Source organism: Panthera leo, chromosome D4, assembly GCF_018350215.1.
Source record: "Panthera leo isolate Ple1 chromosome D4, P.leo_Ple1_pat1.1, whole genome shotgun sequence".
NCBI lineage: Eukaryota > Metazoa > Chordata > Mammalia > Carnivora > Felidae > Panthera > Panthera leo.
This window is the reverse complement of record NC_056691.1, coordinates 54,880,222-54,896,764: the sequence shown is the minus strand read 5'-3', so window position 1 is coordinate 54,896,764 and position 16,543 is coordinate 54,880,222. Positions and strand designations below refer to the sequence as shown.

The window sequence follows — 16,543 nt, the reverse complement described above, 5'->3', positions numbered from 1 at the left end:
GTTCACCCTTCCAATCTTTGTACTAACACAGAAGTCAAAGCAGACACACGGCAATCATAGATCGTACTCCTCCTCAAATTCTCCTAATAATTCAAAGGATAGAGGCAAACACCAGGTATAAATAAAGCACTCCTTTCCTGAAGGAGCCTGAAATCATCAGAAGCTTGAAAAAGTTTGCCAAAATGTCCTTTTTATTTTTACACATTGGGCTTGAGTTTTGGTTTTGGATTAGCTAAATGGAATTTGAACAATGTGTGTAGAACCAATTAATTTTGAACAATGTGTATGGAAATCTTATTCACAAAGGGAGCCATTCTGGTTTTGAAGGACCATTTGATTTATTATTCCATCAACTACACGTGGATAGGAAAATGCCCATGTGACTACCCCCTTATTCTCCAGCTATGCTTCTTAAATCTGGACATTCCAGCTCTATTCAAAATAAGCAACTAGATAGACTATGCATATCCTGATGAAAATATTCTGTAGATAGAGAATACTCAAGAAAAAGTACCCTTGACATGTTTACAGTGACGTCTGATTGAGGTCATTTATTACCCTGGGTAGAGAAGGAGTCAACCCTTTCCTTCCTAACTTTCATACTCCAGTGTTTTTCAACTCAGAAAAATATTCCTAAAATATGTCTTTGATTACTGCTTCTGTCTCAAGTTTTCTTCTTTGGAAGGAACGTGAATAATTCTTCTGTCCAAGTCTCTTTCTTTGTCTTCCATAAATATCTTTTTTAAAAAATTGTATTTTCTTCATTCCTTTCCCCTCATGCTTTTCATAGTGTAAATGTTATCTCCAAATATAGACTTAAATATGATTATATACTGAAGTTCGTAACTTTTCTCATCTCATTCATCTCCATTTTCATATCATCCTGTTATCTTCCATCTTAGATTGTTCCTATATTTTTTCTATGAGAGTTTTTTATGATAATTTTTTTAATGATAAACAGTCTTATTTTTTTATACCCTGCTAAAAATGGCAAACAGATTTCTAGAGTTTTCTTTTTCTGGATCTAATTAGATTATGTTCTGAGGTTTCTTCTTATACTGAGTATACAATTCCTTCTTCCTTGTTCTACAGCATTTTAAAAATAAGCTTTATGCTTTTTCCCCTACTAACTTACAATTGAGTAAGAGATATTTCTACCAACAAATACAGTAAATGGATAGTCTTTGACCTCATTCTTTGTCCTTTTGAATCTGGTTGTGTTCTATTTTCAGATAGCAAAATCTAGCACTCGTTCATTTAGTCTGGCTTGGCTGGACTGAGATACTATAGCCTGCTACTCCCACTGCCAGGCTCTCTAGTAACTAAACAGATGGTATTGTGAAAATCTGTAATTTCCTGTATACCTTTTCCCCAGGGTTTATCTTTCTCCAGCTCCACCTACTGTTCTTTACCTGATGGCATTATCTCATTTTGCTGTCCTAATCCCCTCCCTTTATTCCCCACTTCATGCTGACATGGTTAGTGGGAGTTATAGCTGCTGATAATGTAGAAAAAGTAGAATAAATAGGATAGAACAACATTCTGATATCTATCTATCTATCAATTATCTATCTATCTATCTATCTATCTATCATTCCTGGAAGATTTGTATTCTCAGTATTCTAGTTGGTAAACTCCTTAACTTTCTTAATAGGGAAAGAAAAGTGGTTAGAAGCTAAACAAAATCTCTTGCTTTCTGTGAAAATACTTTCATGGGTTCTAAGGCTAGGAAATAAAAGATATGTCATCTTCTGCCTTGCTATCCTTGTGATCACTTGTTTTGGGGAAAGCCAGCTGCCTCATTGTAAATACACTCATTCAGCCCTGTGAAGAAACCTACATTGAGAGGAACCAAGGCCTCCCACCAGCAACTTGCACCAATTTGATAGCCATGTGAATGAATTATTTTTGAAGCAATTTCTCCAGCTCTAGTCCAGTTTAGTCTAGACTTCTTAAGATGACTGTAGCTTCCGCTGACATCTTAACTATTTATGAAAGACCCCAGATTAGACTCTCCCAGGAAATTCACTCCCAAATTCTTGATCCACAGAAATTGAGAAATAATAAATGTTTATCTTATTTATTTTTTATGTAAAATTTTAAATTGAGATAAAATTCATATTTCATATAATTTTCCATTTGCGCCATTTTAAAGTATACAGTTCAGTGGTTTTAGTATATTCATGATGTTGCACAGCCATTACCACTGCTTAATTCCAGAATACTTCCATCACCCTCAAAATAAATCCTGTACTTCCTAATTCTTCTCTCTTCCCATCCTCTGACAACCAGTGATTTATTTTCTGTTTTCCTGAATTTGCCTTTTCTGGATATTTCATATCAAATAGATCACATAATATGTGACATTTTGTGTCTGGCTTCTTTTATCTAGCATAATATTTTCAAGCTTTATCATATTGTAGCATGTATCAGCACTTCATTCCTTTTTATGGCTGAATAATATTCCATTGTATGGACATACTGTATTTTGTTTATGCATTCATCATCAGATGATCCATTTAATCACTTGAGTTGTTCCCACCTCGTGGCTACTAAGAATAACGCGGCTATGGACATTGGTATGCAAGTTTTTGTGTGAACACATATTTTCAATTCTCTCAGGTATATGCCTAGGAGTAGAATTGCTGGATCATTTGGTAATGCTACCTTTAACTTTTTGAGAATAAATACTAACAGGTGTTTTAAACTACTAAAATTTTGGGGCAATTTATTATGCAGGAATAGATACCAATTGCCCTTTGTTTAGTACATAGAATAATTGACACAGGTTCTTTTCGTGGCACAGTCCCTTCAAGATTCTGAGAATAGACTGACTCTCAGACACAGTATCCAGTCTTGTTATGATTTTTTTACAGTCCTTTTTGTGTGATTTCATAAGAATTTTTGTTGAAATTTGGGAAAGGCCATGAGTGAGGCTGTGTATTCGTATAAAATGACCACAAATTTAGCAGCTTAAAACTATACACACTTATTATGTCATGGCTCCTGTGCATCAGAGCTTGACTTACCTGGGTCCTCTGCTCAGGGTCTCCCTAGGAAGGTGTCATTTGGGCTGCCTTCTCATCTGGAGGCTCATTTAGGAAAGTATCTGCTTCCAAGCTCAACTGGATTTTTGGCAGAATCCATTCCCTTGTGGTTGTAGGACGAAGGGCTCCAGCGTCTTGTTGGCTATTGCCTGGAGGGTGTGCATGGTTCTTAGCAGCTACCTTTACTCCCTTCTCACGTTGACTTCCCAACATGGCCATTTATTTCACCAGGGCAGCAGGCAGAGTCTCTAGAATGAGTGTGCTAGCAAGGTGGTCTTTAAAAATGTAACCTAGTGTACACAGAAGTGACATCCCATCATCTTTGCCATATTCTGTTGCTTAGAAGCTGGTCACAGGTCCTGCTCACACTTACTGAGAGAGGATTATTCAAGCGTGTGAACACCAGGAAGTAGGGGTCATGGGGGCCTTCCAGAGTCTGTCTTCCATAGGCTGAAAACCAAATACTCACATGTTAAGCAAGATATGGGGAAAAATCTTGGAGATGATTAAGTGCTTTTTCATTTTACCTTAATTTGTTTCTAAAAGACTAAATTTATTTGGTGGTACTTTTATGATCTATTTTACTCTCACCTTTAAAAAAAATCTTTATTTTCCAACATTGCTCTAGCTCAAATTTGGAAAAACGAATAGTGATCTAGATCTAACTTTAGTGGCTTTATTGTTTCTATATAGTCATTGTCCTGAAAAATTTATGAGGCAATGTAGGATAAGGCTTACAAACATGGGCTCTGGCATTAGGGAAACCTGAGTTCAGAAAAGTGCTGCTTACTAGCTGTGTCACTTTGGACAAGTTAGCTAACCTTTTGGGCCTCAATTTCTTCATCTGTAACCTAGGTATAATAATAATATTTATCTCATGGGGTTATGAGTATTCAAGGACAGAACACATGTAAAGTGTTTAACATACCACTTTATATATTGTAAGCACTCTATTAATGCAAACTTATAATAATAATGACAATAATTATTATTATTGACCTAAAGAGGAGAGTTTTGAAAAGGAAGGAGCAATAAACAGTTTGGCATAAAGGACAAGTATGAAAGGACTCAATAGATTTAGCAACTAGAAGGTTGTTGGTGGTCATGATAAGAGCTGTACCAATGGATGGGGATGAGGCTGTAGCTGTACTGCCATGCAGGTGTGCAGGGAATGGGAAGTTAGGAAGAGAAAGCAAAAGGAAAGGGCTCTGGCAGGAGGAGAAACTTTGAAGAAGGAAAAATCCAGCAATAGGTACTATATGCCCTTTGTCTCTACACCAATGGTTAACAGGGTGTCACCTTACAAAGGCAGTATATCCAGCAACTTCTCAAAACAACCTGTGCTGGAGATTCAGTCTTTTCCTTCTTTGGATTAGTGCATCTCTAACCCTTTTGTATAGAAAAAATTTTTTTAATGTTTTTATTTATTTTTGAGACAGAGAGAGACAGAGCATGAGCAGGGGAGGGGCAGAAAGAGAGGGAGACACAGAATCTGAAGCAGGCTCCAGGCTCTGAGCTATCAGCACAGAGCCTGATGCAGGGCTCGAACTCACAAACTGTGAGATCATGACCTGAGCTGAAGTCGGAGGCTTACCCGACTGAGCCACCCAGGCACCCCTAGAAAAAAATATTTTTAATCCAGACTTTTATTTCTGGCTTGTCTGTAGTTTGCTAAATTACAACTTTAAATATTTAAAGGTTTCTAGCATACATAGCAAGGTGATGCAACAAAAAAAAAAAAAAAAAAAAAAAAAAGGAGAAGGAGGAGGAGGGGGCAGGGGGAAGAAGGGGGTAGAGGAGGAGGAGGAGGAGGAAGAGGACCTGATCTATAAGAGACAGGGGAAATTAGTAAAGAGTTACATATTCCCAGCTGGCATAGAAATGAAATGGTGGAGCTTTTGAGCATGTGGGGGAAATAAAATACAAGCCAAAGGTGGTAGATTTAGAAGTTTTACTGTTGCGTACTAAATTGCACATCAAACCCATTTGGCACATGACCAACTATCAATATAGGCAAAATGCAGAAGCTGATGTTTACATTTTTCCTGAGCTAGTGGGAAGGTTTATCTGTATGGTAATAAGCTGTCCAAGCTGGAACAGGAGGGAAGATGCCTGAGGTTGTAATTTATTATTATTCCATTACCATTGTCCTTCGTGCCAGCAGTCACGCTTTACCTAAGATCTTTCCGAATAATTTCAGTTCATCAATCGGAGGGAAGAATAATTCCTCAACATAAAAGCCATGAGCTCAATGCTGTGCCTTTACCCTAAATGGACATTGGAAACAGCACATGATGCAGTATTTGGACATGTATATAGCCAAGGAGATCCTTATTTCTTCCCCTTGAGGGTGCTAATAGAAACTTCAATAAAGTGTTGCCAAGAGGAAGTAGAAAGGACCTGGACTGGAATCACAACGTCCAATAATAAATCCTCACTCCATTACTTACTGTGTGAATTAAGGGCACTTCATGCCCTCTCTAAACCCCATTTTCTCAGCTGTGAAATGGAGTAGTTATGTCATTTGCACGAATTGTTGTACAAATGAGATGAGATGCTGGTGGTCTGGCATGTTGAAGGTTCAATAAATTCCTCCTGGATTTGGATTCCTAGCCCATCTCTACTTTCTATTCGATAAATATTTTGCATTCTTCCTGTGAATGTGACCTGTGTAATAACCTCTCAGTTCCATCCCCAAAGTGGAGAGTAGTGAGTTACCTGTTCACAGTTACTGCCATAGTTGTATGGCAGAACGTGAATGGGGAAGTATGGTGTGGTGAGGTGACGTGACTTCACTGCCCTAGAAATTAGGACCCATAGTTGTGTCTTGAACTCACTGAATGACCTTGAAAACGACATAGAGTCTCTGAGCTTACTTCGTGATTTGTAAATTATGCCCATGGGGCAGGGGGTAGTGTGGAATAAAACATCTGAGTTTTTTTCTGTCTTGAATATTCCTGATCTAGATCAGAAAGTTCTTTCCATACTGGGGCTATTGAGTCATACTTTTTACTCATGGTAATTCATTAAGAAGCATTATCATCAGTCATTATTATTACCAGGAACTCTAAATGATTCCCATGGAAGAATTTAGCAGATAATGAAATCACTTGCAATAAATAAGTTTGCTAACTAAAATGTGGTGCAGTCCTATGAAGAAGATAATTTGTTTATTATAATTATAATGTATTAAAAGAAAGTTATTATAATTCAGTTCCAGAATTGTATGTACATGAATATTTGTTGATTTAACAAATAAATGGATTCTTTCATTGTATACAAGCCACCTATACAACAGGGTCAAACAGGAGCATGAACTATTTGGACGTCAGGGAAAACGTGGAAGGGGCTGTGTTCTGATCACTTGCCATTCTGTGATGTTGTTTGGTACTTCTGTCCTAAAATATACCTTTGCCTTCAAGGATCCTGCAGGCTAATTTCAGCAGCTGGGAACCTGCCCAGGCTGTCACTGGCTTTAAGGAACGCTGCCGCAGGCGGTCACCAGGAGGCATCGGTCTCCAAACCTAGGGGGAGCGTGCAGTGGCATGACCCCAGCCCCAGAAGGGAGCTTAATGGAAACTGAGAAGTCATAGTTACAGATTCAAATATTTTTGTCAGAATAAATGTGGGACTTGTTTAAAAGTTGTATATACACAGAAAAGAGTTACCTTGACCACACAGGGATCAATGCTGATACTATTCAGGACCAACTATTGACACAGATTAGCAGGCACATTACATATAAGGGGTCGTTATGTTCTGAGGTGCTCAAAGCATCAGCCCAACCAAGGAGTCCTCCTATATGGCCATTAACTTCACAGGTTTTGCAGTCAGCCAGACCCAGATTCAATTCCTACTGCTACTTATTAGTTGTGCAACTTTGGGCAGGTTTTCTCTTCTATAAAATGAAGATAAAAACAGTTTTTACTACACCTATGGTGAATGTGTGAATTAAATGAGATAAGGCATATTATATGCTTTGTAAAGTGCTTTCCATGCTGTAAGCCCTGAAATATTATACCTATTTATTATAAATATGTTATTGTTATTGATAATGAAAATCAAGGCCCAGCAAAAGTTGCCCTAGGTCAGACAACTAACAACTGGCAGGGCCACTGTGGGCACCCACGTCTATCTGCCTGTGGTTATAACCACACTGCTGCAAAAGAGAAAGGAGTATGCTTACTCTAAGGGCACCAACAGCAAAGACAGAACTTGCTGACTAATGCTGTGTGGACAGTCGATTCTGGGCAGGATCTTGTCACTCCTGGACAGAAGGAAGTGGGAGTCAATCAGAGCTACAACAACTGTTCCACATTTGTTCCCACAGGCTACTGGAAAGACCTAAGCCTGGGCCTCAGGGGCACCCCCGGAACCAGGCAAACCTAAGCTGACCTACTTGTGAACTGGAGTTAAAATTTAACAAAATGAATAGCAAGCAGTGCAACAAGTATAACTTTTTTTATATAACTTCTCTTTTGTCTTCCTCTATGCTCCTGTCATACCCCATGTCCACACAGTGTACCCTGAGAGGCAGTCTCCTTCCAAATCCCAAATTGGGAGTGGGGCACAAATCTCTCTGGTTTTCCTTTTCCCAAACTTTCTGGAGTTTTCTTTTGCATAGCCTTTAAGTTGCCACTCAGAAACAAAGGTCAGAAGGGAAAGCCAGGGCCCCGAGCACTTCACCTCTTGCCTTTCTTTTCTTCTTTTGGTAAAATACTTTTTATTTTCTATTCCTGTCTTACAGGAACTTCCCTTGGGTCACCTCTGCATCCACTCTGCCAATAGCTTAGAGGAAAGCTTTATTTTCAGACATGGAAACATTGCTTCTTATATGTAAAAAAGGATATTTTAGAATTTATAAAAAATATTTCTCTCTGCAATGTCTGGTTTTCAAGACTGTCTTGCTATGGAATTAGAAAAAAAGACATTTGAAGATATAGTACAAAGCTGTAGTAATCAAAGCAGTATGATGCTGCACAAAAACAGATATATAGATAAATGGAACAGAATAGAGAGCCCAGAAATAAACCTACACTTATATGTTCAATTAATCTATGACAAAAGAGGCAAGAGTATACAATGGGGAAAAGACAGTCTCCTCAACAAATGGTGCTGGGAAATCTGGACAGCTACGTGCAAAAGAATGAAAGTGGGTCACCCTTAAAAAAAAAAAAAGAAAGTGGATCACCCTTTTATGCTATAAACAAAAAACCCCTCAAAATGTATTAAAGACCTAAATGTGAGACCTAAAACCATAAAACTCCTAGAAGAAAACATTAGCAGTAATTTCTTTGACATCAGCCATAGCAATATTTTCTAGATATGTCTTCTCAGGCAAAGGAAACAAAAGCAAAATTAAACTATTGGAACTATACCAAATAAAAAGCTTTTTCACAGTGAAGGAAACCATCAACAAAACAGAAGACAATGTACTGAATGGGAGAAGATACTTGCAAAGTATATATCCTATAAGAGGTTACTATCCAAAATATATAAAGAACTTCTACAACTCAACACCAAACAAAAAAATCCAACTAAAAAATGGACAGGGGGGATGCCTGGATGGCTCAGTCAGTTGAACACTTGAGTTACTCTCAGGTCATGATCCCAGGGTCATAGGTTTAAGTTCTGTGTCAGGCTCTGCACTGGGTTCCATGTTGAGCATCAAAACCTGTGTGAGATTCCCTCTCTGTCTCTGTCTCTGTCTCTGTCTCTGTCTCTCTCTCCCCCACCAGATAAAAAATTAAAAAAAAATTGGACTGAAGACTTGAGTAGGTATTTTCCCAAAGAAGACATACAGATGGCCAACAAACACATGAAAAGATGCTCAACACCACTAATCATCAGGGAAATGCAAATGAAAACCACAATGAGATATCACCTCACACCTGACAGAATGGCTAAGATCACAAACACAAGGAATAACAAGTGTTGGCAAGGATGTGGAGAAAAAGGAATCCTTGTACACTGTTGGTGGGAATGCAAACCGGTGCAGCCACTATGGAAAACGGTATGGAAATTCCTCGAAAAATTAAAAATAGAACTACCATATGATTGAGTAATTCCACTACTGGCTTTTTACCCAAAGAAAACAAAAGCCCTAATTTGAAAAGATACATGCACCCCTATGTTTATGACAGCATTATTTACAATAGCCAAGATATGAAAGCAACCAAGTGTCCATCCACAGATGAATTGATAAAGAAGAAATTACATATAATGGAAGATTACTTAGCCATAAAAAAGAATGAAATCTTGCCACTTGCAACAACGTGGATGAAACTAGAGGGTGTAACGCTAAGTGAAATAAGTCAGTCAAAGAAAGACAAATACCATATAATTTCATTCATATGTGGAATTTAAGAAACACAGCAGATGAACATAGGGGAAGGTAAGGAAAAATAAGATAAAAACAGAGAGGGAGACAAACCATAAGAGTCTTTTAAATACAGGGAACAAACTGAGAGTTTCTGGAGGGGAGGTGGGGGGGGATGGGCTAAATGGGTGATGGGCATTAAGGAGGGCACTTGTTGGGATGAGCACTGGGGGGTGTTATGTGTATGTGATGAATCACTAGGTCCTACTCCTGAAACAATACTACATTGTATGTTAACTAACTTGAATTAAAATAAAATAAAATAAAAACCAGACCCTTAAATACAGAGAACAGACTGGGGGTTGCCAGAGGGGAGGTGAGTTGGGCAAGTGGGTGAAATAGACAAAGGGAGTTAAGAGTACACTTATCTAGGGGCACGTGGGTGGCTCAGTCTATTAAACATCTGACTTTGGCTCAGTCATGATCTCACATTTGTGAGTTCAAGTTGTGGGTTTGAGCCGTGTCAGCCTCTACGTGACAGCTCAGAACCTGGAGCCCACTTCAGATTCTGTGTCTCTTTTTCTCTGCCCATCCCCCATTTGTGCTCGCTCGCTCTCTCGCTCTCTCTCTCTCTCTCAAAAAAAAAAAAAATGAACACTAAAAATGAAAGAGAACACTTACCTTGATGAGCAGTGAGAATGGTATAGAATGTTTGAATCATTATATTATATACCTGAAACTAATATTGTTGCAGACTGTGGGTCTGGAGTTCTCTCTTGTCCGGGAAAAGAGCAGACATAGGATTGAATATGAGAGGGGCTAATGTCCAGGAGGAGACAAGAACCCTGAACAGAGATTTTTGTCTCTGTATTTACTGTGCTCTCAAGATCTTACACATATGGTGAATGTGAAGAAAACAATCAGATAGCAATCGTTAACTTTTGTGTGTAAGAAGCAAAGGGTCTGGGAGGCAAGTGGAGATTGTGATCAAAGTACAATAGTATATTGGTGTCTGATGGAAAGTAATTTCCTGCAGGTGATATAACAAGTTACTCATGGTTCCATTACAATATCTCGCTAGCTAGCCTTGGGCACTTTTACCCCAAGGCGGGGGGGGGGGGGGGGGGGGGGGGGGGGGCAGCTTTCCACCCTAAGCTTTTTTCTAACCCATTTATGTAAGTATAAGGAATTCTTGAACCTCTTTCCCCACATAATATAACACTTTATAATTAATTATACTTAATAAAAAAATAAAATGTTACTTTGCAAAACTTTTTCTGATTAAAAAAAAGACATTTGTTTGAGTTGGTGCTGATCTTCTCCTTCCCTAGTACAGCATGATTCTTGGCTTATCTTTAAGGCAGATGACATGCATGGGAAAGAAATAACTCCTGGGTTAATAAAAAATTATGGAAATAAATGAAGATATTTTAAAAATATTATCTCCATGATACTAGTGAAGACCCACAGTTATGCCATTAGGATAGATCTTTCATTCATTCATTCATTCATAATTATTTATAGAAAGCCAACATGGGCCAGGCACTGAGGATAGCAATACACTAAACTTTCCCACTTTTCACAGCCCAGAGAATAACACTGATATCATCTACACATATAATTGTCTGATTTTCATAGAGCCTTGGAGGAGTCTCATGGAAAATTAGTTAGTGTTTTTCTGGACTGTCTGTGATGAAAATAAAGATATTTGCTCTTTGAGAGAACATTTCATCAAGCCTTCTGTTCAGGGGTAGTTTATCCCAACCATGTCTGCATCTTGTATTCATTATTTATTGTTGTTTAACAATTTACCACAACATTTAGCAGATTAAGACAGCAAGCATTTATTATTGCACAATCTCTGTTGGTCAGGAATTTGGGAGCAGCTTAGCTGGTACGTTAGCCCAGGGTTTCTCATAAAGTTGCAGTCAAGCTGTCAGCTGGAGCTGCAGTCACCTCAAGACTTGACTGGGGCTGAAAACCTGCTTCCGAATTCACTAACATGATTATTATCAGACCTTAGTATATCTGCTTCTACGCTTATTCATGTGATCCTCTCCACCAGTCTACCTTACAACATAGCAGATGGCTCCCCCAGGGAGGGAGTGGCCAAGATGGAAGACGCAGTCTTTTTATAACCTTGTATCAGTATTGACATCCTATCACTTCTGCTGTAGTCTTTGTGTTAGGAGCAAGTCAATAAATTCAGTCCACACTCTAGGGCTTGAGATTACCCCAGCGTGTGAATATCAGAAGTGGAGATTATTGGGTATCATCCTGGAGACTGTCTGGTACAACCTTCTTCATATGTCTCTTGGGTTACAGGTCAGAGGATAGAGTTTGATTATTTTTCCCAATTCTTTGGCATAAATGGTCACAGGCATTTGATGAAGTGTTTCACACACTGTGCCTTTTTCTCAAATGAATTTAGGCAAAATGGACATCATGGTGATGGCTTTCAGGTTTGCAGTGACTTGGAGGGCATTTCCTGCTAAGGCAGTTTCTTGTCATCATTTGCCCTCTGTTTGCTGTTGAGAGAGCATCTTAGGATATGACCATGGAATTTCAAATGAATGGCTAATGGGATGAATGAGAGATACAGGAGATTTTCCCTGTGATGACTCATGTCTTGGCATTTCAGGAGTTGTTTTAACTGCAAAAGCACTTGAACTCATTGGATCACAGAATTAAGTGTCAAGATATTTGGATTTGAACTTGGGCCCTGCCTCTAACTAGCTTTTCACATGGGACAAGTTACTTTACCTCTCAAAGATTTCATTTGTTTAGAAAAGAAAAGTTTAAACTGAGTGGTATCTAAGGGCTCTTCCAGCTCTAATGGGCTGTGCTTTATTCACAGATGTTTTTCTTCTTCAGGAGCTTTGTGTGGAGCTAGGTAAATGGTCTTGCTGCAATATTATTCTGTTGCATAAATTGTTGGGATTGCATAGATTGCTATTATTTGGCAATTCTCTAGTTTCACTTTTTGGAAACTGCTAAGACACAGTCCCAAAAATTTTGTATAGGAAAACAGCCAACATTTATTGACATACTACTACATGCCAGTCACTATGTTAAGTACTTTATAGGCTTTCTTATTTGGGCCAATAATCCTATGAGGTAGATATCTTTTTATCCATAGTTTATAGAAGGAACTGAGAATTAAGAGAGTGATTTGTCAAGATCACAAGCTACTAAATGAGCAGGGCCAAAGTTCTAATGGTAGGTCTGTCTGGCTCAAAACCAGGCTGTTGGCTTCTAGGTTATCTATTTTATGCACCAGTTCATTGGGTGGGACCTATCAGTCAAGGACCCAAGACCCTGAACAATGAAGCTTTTCAAAGTATTCCTGGCAGTGTGATATTTTAGGAATGCAAAACAATCCTTGGGAATTAACAATTATTATTTTTTAATAACTTTTTAGTGTTTATTTATTTTTTTTTTTGAGAGAGAGAGAGAGAGAGAGAGACCGAGGAAGGGGTGGAGAGAGACAGAAACACAGAATCCAAAGCAGACTCCAGGCTCTGAGCTGTCAGCACAGAGCCCAATGCAGGGCTCAAACCCACGAACTGTAAGTCAGATGCTTAACTGACTGAGCCACCCAGGCACCCCAGGAAGGAGCAATTATTATTTCCAGAATAAGCCAACGATGTAAAGCTGTGACTTAAAAGGAAGCAAGTCCTATGAGCAGGTATCATTTTCTGACATGACCTCTAAATATGTGGTGTTGGACAGAGATGTCCAGGAAACTTTGTGCTGCTTCCCACCCACGCCCTCCCCTGTGATTTTTTAATCCTTTGTCAATGTACACGTATTTGAAAACCTCTCCTGTGTTTTTGGTTAGTAAGAGAGTTGCAAAATGGAAATGCTTCTCTTGGCCCTTCCGCCCTACTAAAGGGATGTTTCTTGTTGCCAGAGGTCTTTCAGAGCGGCAGGACTTTGAGGCTGTTTGGGGGTTTTGTTTTCTTTGTTTGTTTTCTCCTTTAGGCTTTTAGTCACACAACTACAGCTTAGAATTGAATTTGAGTCACAGCACACTGAAGAATAGTGTGCAAGAACTCCACTGGGAGCCCCCTGGCAAAGGATGTGTCTAGTCCCTGGTTCTTCTCAGTTCAGCCTGATGCTGCTACACAAACCAGTTCCTGCCATGGGCTGATGAGAAGACATCAATCACTTTTCAGTGGCTCTTGTTCCTAAGTGGCTGTTTTGGAAGGGAGCCCTTTGGAGTTGGAAGAAATACTATTTTATGTAGCCATTTTTTTAGCTGTTGCTATAAGGAAAATTTCCACCAACGTGAAGAAACCATTCCAAAGGTTTTACTACATGGGAATGGCTGTCCTTGAATAATCAAAACTGTAAAGTAACAAGGCATAATCACTACCATTTGTGGAGAATTTTGTGGGAGATTTGCATATTATCTAAGTAAATTCTTTCATGAAGTTTGAGTGATAGATATTATTATTTCCATCATATAGATGATATATAGAGTTTAAGAGACTCATCCAAAGTTGCAATTCCTGTAACCACGAGAGCCAACCTAGAACCTAGAATCTTTCAGATTCCAAACCCACTGTTTTAGGCAACTATGCAAAGTACCTGCAAATAAGTTAGAACCTTCTTTGATGTGAACCCCAGAAACCTGAACCCCTGTTCATCCACTTAGGATGGGATCGGCACTTAAATTTTTCATTTCCTGAATTTGTAGCATCGACCAAATTTTAGCTTGAATAGTTAAATTATTTAAAAAGAACAAACATTTGCAAAACACTTTAAAAGTACTCATTTACAAAATTGATAGAATATGGAATCATAAAACTCCCAGGTTAGAAGGGATCTCAGAAGTAATAGAGCCTTCTCTCCGCATCCTCATCCTTCTCGTTCCCACTCGCTCATTTAAACGGTCTTTTTTCTTGGCAGAGCACTCTTAGTTTATAAGGTTCTGTGCCTTTAAGACATTTCACAGCTTGGGCGGCTTCCTCATTCAGTTTCTACTTCCCTCAAAATCAGACCAAAATGGTGTAGGCTAATTACTAGTGAGTCTCAGCACATCCTCCTGGGGAGCAAAGTTTATGCAATAGCAAGAATGCCTTAAATCCTTCTATATTTACTTTCCTCTGGAGAGCTTGTACTACTTCCTTATTTGTGTATTCTTCCAACTTCTTTGACTAGAGCTGCACTATCCCATGAGGTCACCATTAACTACATCAGGCTACTGAGCACTTGAAATGTGGCTAGTGAGCATTGAAAGGAGATGTATGTGTAAAATATACACTAGATTCTGAAGCCTTGGTACCAAAAAAAAAAAAAAAGAAGAAGAATTTATGTCATTAATAATTATTTTATATTGGTTAAATGTTAAAATAATATTTTGGATACATTGGGTTAAATATGTTCTTAATATTAATTTCACCTGTTTCTTTTAGTTTTTAAAATATTTTTTAAAATGACATAAGTCACTCACATTTTATTCCTATTAGACAGTGTTAGACAAGAGCATAGATTAAATAGCAAAGGAGGTGTAACTAGAGGTGTTGATTGGGTTCCAGTCTTGGAAGGTCTTTAAAGAACTTTTATGAATCACTCTAAGTGTGCCAAGTATTGCCCACAGCTTACAGAAATACAGTGTCTTAACTCACGATTCATGACTTCTATATTACATGGTAAATATAACTTAACATGTTAATATCCACAATTGTTTGAACCAGTCACCTTTTCTAGTTCTTTGCTTGTGTTTTATGAAGTAGTTAGTTAGTAGTTAGAAAAAGCTACCAAGAATGGAGGTGAGGGAGGAAGAGGGCACAGTTCTGCAAGGGAATTAGGAGACAATTGTAACTTTCATCTAAAAGTGATGAAAAGAATGGGACACCTGAGTGGCTCAGTTGGTTAAGCGTCTGACTTCGGCTCAGGTCATGATCTCACTGTTTGTGAGTTTGAGCCCAACATCAGGTTCTGTGTTGACAGCTCAGAGCCTGGAGCCTGCTTTGGATTCTGTGTCTCCCTCTCTCTCTCTGCCCCTCCTCTATTTGTGCTCTCTCTCTCCCTCAGAAATAATAAATGAATAAACTTAAAAAAATAATAAAAGTGATGAAAAGGAAGGCACCAAGCCATTAACCCAGGGTGTGCTCTCTGGCAGGCCTTTGGCAAGCCGCATAACACCTACTTAAGTGGGTCACAGCCTGATTGTTAATTTCCATTCATGGGGTTTGTTTCCTTTTCTGGTGTCTCAGTTAGCTCCAAGGTGATACTTTAAATAGTTGTGAAGGCATCTGTAGAGGTAGTCAAAGTTTCCAAAGGGGTCATCATTAACTTCCTTTGTCAGTATTTCTCCACTTTCTGATGAGTCTTCAGCAGAATCTGAGCTATTCTCTTGGAATCCAACCAGCAAGCTGTTATCAAAATTCTCCAGCCACTCCTGGATACCAATGCCAATGAACTGGAAAGAATTGTGTAGGAGGAAATGCCAGCCTTGCTGAGTCAGGCAACTTCTTCAACCCAAAGTTGACTGGTAATTATCGTGACTGTGTTCCTGGGACCACAGGAAGTATAGTCAGCCCTGATCCGGCTCCATCGGATTTGCTCAGTATGGGGAAAAGCACTGTCCAGGGTAGTGAAATGTTCCAACTCCATGCAGAGAAGAACCAGTAGAGTCGAGCCAGCAGTCAGGCTGTATGCAGGCAGCAGATGTGGTTATGAGCTCTCTTAATTCTGGAGTTCCTTTGGTATGATCAGATTGTGTGAGAAGAGAGAGAATAAAAGTTGAGGGTGACAAAGCCTGGGTCACTCTCAAACTCATGTTTTCAGTTCAGATGTAGTCTGCATAAGGGTGAGCAGTCCAGTTGGAATAGTCCCCAAAGTGACTCTACTTTGGAAGTTTAGTTGAAATGGGGCTTTGGAGTTAAACAAATTGGAGTTGAGCAATGATTCTGCAAGTTAACAGTTGCATGATCTTGGCCAAATCACGTCACCCCGCTAAGTTTCAATTTTCTCATCTGTAAAGTGGGCATATACTATCTCCCTTCCAGGGTTGTCGTCAAGCTTACTTGAGATGTATATATAAAAACACCTGGCATCCAGCACAAAGAATGCAATGAATCATCCTGACCTCTCCTCTTTAGTGTGTTTTATTGTTAAAGCCTTAATATAAATAGATATCTCCCTTGTGAACTCGAATTCCAACCTT

At 38.9% G+C, this 16,543-nt stretch overlaps 1 long non-coding RNA gene across 1 annotated transcript in view; it reads right to left on the bottom strand.

Moving 5' to 3' along the window:
* Positions 1–3,245: 3,245 nt before the first annotated feature.
* LOC122205613 overlaps positions 3,246–16,543 on the bottom strand; it is a 32,666-nt gene continuing 19,368 nt past the window's right edge. Inside the window, exon 4 of the long non-coding RNA XR_006196168.1 lies at positions 3,246–3,497. This is a non-coding gene — a long non-coding RNA (uncharacterized LOC122205613). The remainder of the gene's footprint in view (positions 3,498–16,543) is intronic.